This window comes from Mus pahari, chromosome 20 (genome assembly GCF_900095145.1).
Source record: "Mus pahari chromosome 20, PAHARI_EIJ_v1.1, whole genome shotgun sequence".
NCBI lineage: Eukaryota > Metazoa > Chordata > Mammalia > Rodentia > Muridae > Mus > Mus pahari.
Window position 1 is genome coordinate 11,253,849 of NC_034609.1, and position 4,653 is coordinate 11,258,501.

Genomic DNA, 4,653 nt, shown 5'->3' on the forward strand with positions numbered 1-4,653 from the left:
TTATCTATCCTTTAAAAAGGCTTATAGTTCTGCTGCATTCTTTCCAGTAGTGACAAGCGCCAACAGGCCCCAAAAACCTGGGCGCTGTCCTGAGGCAAAAAGTTCAAGGAAACTCAGTCTCCTGGAATGGTGGCATTTTNTNTAACGAATGCTCCAATGTCCTTGCTTTAGTTGGAAAACAGATCCATGTGCTTTCCCTTAATACATAGCCATATCAGATCCTAGGCAGTCAGTCCTTGAGCTGACCCTGGGTTTAGGTAGCTAAGTCACTGCCCTACATAGGAATTTACCACTCTCTAGGAAGAAGGAAGTTTGTGATCTAAAGAGGAACCAGGGTGGATACTTAGAACCAAAGGTAGCTGAGTTACACCCATACACAAGCATTACAATGGCTGGGGGAAGGTGGACTATAGGATCTTTGGCAAGGGCAAGAAACTACTGACTTTGAACTGTCTTTAGGTGGAGCTGTTTTTGATCCCAGTTGTTAACATTGAATGTTATCCCAGTTGGTTCCTGCCAGCCCTTCCAGGTTTGCATTCCTCTGTTTTTGTGAACTTACTTCCCTATTGTCTTCTGTATAAATAGTCTGATGCTCAATTTGACAATTCGCATTCAGATACCACACTACCTTGTGTCCCGCGTCTGTTTGTCACCCCTCATCCGCCGAATCCTCGCTCATCTGCAACCAGGGACCCGTTCCCCGCAGATCAGGGACCCCAGAAAAGTCCGTCTGCGGCATAATTCCATATCCGTTATGTCCTGGTTTAGCTTGTATACTATCTGAAAACTTTCCTCTTAAACATATTCCCTCAATGCCAAATAACTAGTCTTTCAACCCTGTCAGAAATCCGAGAATGACCAATAGTATCAGAAAATATAGGAAGCCTAACACAGCTTCCAGAACTGAGACATTGTAGAGACAGCGGCCTACCTGCCTACCTGGCATACCCCAGTATGTCAGGAAGTTGGAGCATCTGTCTTCATTCTTATGGTCCAGGGTCATCTGACAGACCTTTGAGACAGGGAATATCAAGGGCTAGCTTATTCTGTCTCAGCAGAACTAAGCTGTCCTATCCTTGACTTGTGTCCTCTCATGAACAGTACAGGTCTGTAGGAGAGATGGGCAATTTCTGCCCAGTGCCTACCTGAGATGGGCAATTTCTGCCCAGTGCCTACCTGAGATGGACAATTTCTGCCCAGTGCCTACCTAGCTACAATGTATTACCTCACCAGGAGGCAGAGATGTTCAATTTCCACAAAAGGGGAGCAGCCAGGAGCAGATATATCTCAACAACAGAAGAACAAGCAACATTAAATGTCACATTCTGTGGATTTTTGATGGTTTTGAAAACTATTCATCTATGTAAAGTAATCTGGACTGTTGTCCGTTGACTACTCTCAGCTATTTCTAGATAAATTTTGTAACAATAGAGGAAATGTATACCAATGAAAACCTGGTTCTGCAACTTAAAGTTGCTACCAAGTGAGATTATGGTGACCCAATCAATTCTAGCTATTTTCTCCCCGTTCAAATTATGACCATTTCTAAATTCCCCGGAGAGACAACTTACAATAACCACCTGCAGACCCCCAAGTCCTGGGAACCGGGACAATGACTCTTCATAACTTCTTCCTGCTGCGTATGGGCATTGAAATATCTTTGAAGGGGTGGAGGGAAGGGTAGGGAAAATGGAGGAGTTGGTGAGCCCTTAGGAAGGCCATGCCAACAACTGTTATTAGGTCTCTGCTACCTGCGTTCTGACTGAATTCTGCTGCAAGTCCATGAGATCAGGAATTCAAGCAGGTCAGTTCAGCGTGTCTTACAATCTCACCAAAGTTGTACACTCTGTAATATACAAATCTCAAAACAAAATTTTAGTATTATCAGGATATCTGTATGGAAGACGTTCTCGCCCAGAGTCGCTGCTGGCTGCTGTTTTCTGCTTCAACAATGCTTGAACAGAACCCAGTGCTCCACCCCGCCAACCCCCCCCCCCCCAAGCTGGCCTCTTCAAGCCTGAGCCCTTTGCAATTTAGTCGCTCCTCCAGGGTTGCCACTGTGCCTCATCCTCGCCACCATGACCACTGCGTCTCCCTCACAAGTGCGCCAGAACTACCACTAGGACGCGGAGGCGGCCATCAATGGCCAGATCAAGCTGAAGTTGTATGTCTCCTACATCTGTCTGTCTTTGTCTTGTTATGACCGAGATGATGTGGCTCTGAAGAACTGTGCCAAATACTTTCTCCACCAATCTCATGAGGAGAGGGCACATGCTGAGAACCCGGTGAAGCTGCAGAACCAGCGAGGTGGCCGAATCTTCCTGCAGGATATAAAGAAACCAGACTGTGATGACTGGGCGAGCAGGCTGAACTGCCCTTGGAAAAGAGTGTGAGTCAGTCACTACAGGGACTGCACAAACTGGCTACTGACAAAAATGATCCCCACTTACGTGACTTCATTGAGAGGCATTGCCTGAATGAACAGGTAAAATCCATTAGAGAACTGGGTGACCACGTGACCAACTTACGCAAGGTGGGAACACCTGAATCTGGCCTGGTAGACTGTGTCTTTGACACGCACACCCCGGGACACAGGGATGAGAGCTAAGCTGACTTCCCCAAAGCCACGTGACTTTCCTGGTCACTGAGGCAGCACATGAAGATCAGGCTGCCGTTATCCTTTCTATAAGTGGCACCAAAACAGCTGCTTAAGTTCTTTAATTTGTGCCATTTCTTCAAATCAAGAATTTTGGTACTCCCCAACCCCCAAAAGATATCCATATGGATTGTATTAGTCTGCGTAGAGTGTTCAGACTAGTTACGATGAAATTCTGCTCCAATCATGTCTTCATTCATGCTGAGAGAGGGATGGCACAAAGAATGCTTTTTGTTTGATTCACCTCAATTTATTTCCAGAGGGTCTGCCTCTATCAAATCTGACCCACAGAACTCTGGAAGATGTGCAGACACAATCACCTTTTCTAAAGACCCAAAGACAAACCTTTCTCCCAGATCAGCGTGTCCTTCGGTTGGCAGCCAGGCAAGCTCGTAGTTTGCTTTCTCTTTTAGAGGAATAAAAAAAACAGCCACAAACTCAGAATCCTACTCACTTTCATAATAAAGACAATTCAAAACAAATGAAGTACTCTAAACAAATACTGGATGAGCTTATTTTTAGGCCTGTTCTAATTTTTCACGCCACTCTATTAACCCCAAATTCCCGTGGAGCCCACTTTCAAAGAGTATGAGTTGCTCTGCAGGACTTCAAAGCTTCCCTAAAACAATTGTTTTCATACAATCTCCTTACTATCCTAAAAAAGCCATTTGCTTACCGTATTCTCAGGTCTTTTTTTCCGAATCTGCCATGTCAGGATATTTAACCCAAAATTCCCGTGGATCCCATATTCGAAGAATATCAGTTATCCTGCAGACTTTATATCATCTATCTGTTATGCTCTCTGCTCAAAGTTACTGATATTTATATTTATTTTTTTCCTTTACTAGTTCTGAACCATGGGTGAAATTACCTATGTGACTCAGACAAAATCTGTATATTAATCTACCGTAAAAAGCAAATAAACCAAAATTTCAAATCAAATCGCACTTCTATCAATATCTGCTAAGGAAATAGGCAGCTTTTACTCTCTGGCTCTCTGACACAGTGCAGCCATCTTGTCTCTTTTTACAACAGCAGGGGATCTCAGAGTCCTTTTTCTTTGTTTTAAGGTTTCTCCCCTTGACTCTGCTCTGCTTGTCAAACCTCCAAATTTCTAACTAAATTTCTAACTCATAGGCTAAGAATCTTAAATTTCTAGTGGATTCTTGCTTAACACATTAGGCGCCACCTGTTGCATGAAATATATAAAAAAGGCACCCACGCTACTGCCGGAATCCTAACTTTGTAAGCTATTCTATGTTAAATCCTCTGGTGGCAGATCTGCCATTAAACCAACAGCCCCTGTCTACCTATATTGTGCCTTCATGCCCTCTGCCATCCAAAAGGAAATTTCTTTCTCTCACCTCCCCTCCTCCTCTCTACAACCCGGAAGCCCCGCCTCTTTCTTACCCAGTGATTGGAGCCTTGAAATCTTTATTCATTAGGGGAAGGTTCTGCTACAGGCAGGGAATTCTCCTTCTTCTATGCCCATAATTTACAAATTCGTCTTTTACAGTGTCACCTTTCTCATTCTCCTTTCATACTTTTTTTTTTTCATTGACTTTGCCTGAGTGATCCAGTTCCTGCCGTATATTTAAATCCTGGCATGCTGTCATCTACGTGGTGCGTTCCATTGGTAAGGCTATCTCCTGAGGTTTTTGTTTGACTTACTTTCCAGTGTTGGATCAATTTTCTTTTTTCTCAGGATTTCTGTCTTCTTGTTGAATTCTGTTTTCATATCCTGAATTAACTCCCTCATTTTATTCTTTTATTCAGTTGTTTGTATTCTCCTCATTCAGGAGACTCTTTGTGACCTCATTCACCTCATTCACATGGTGTGTGTGTGTGTGTGTGTGTGTGTGTGTGTGTGTATGTGTATCTTCTTTTTGGACTCTTTGGCATCTCATTTAAATCACTGGCACTGGTGACCATTACTGTTGGGGTGGCAGATTTCAAGGAAACGTGTCTTGTTGTCTCATGTTATTTATATTGAAAGT

At 43.6% G+C, this 4,653-nt stretch overlaps 1 pseudogene; it reads left to right on the plus strand.

Annotated features, from left to right (window-relative positions):
• Window positions 1-2,078: 2,078 nt before the first annotated feature.
• On the plus strand, window positions 2,079-2,608 carry LOC110337790 (annotated as a pseudogene).
• Window positions 2,609-4,653: the final 2,045 nt, after the last annotated feature.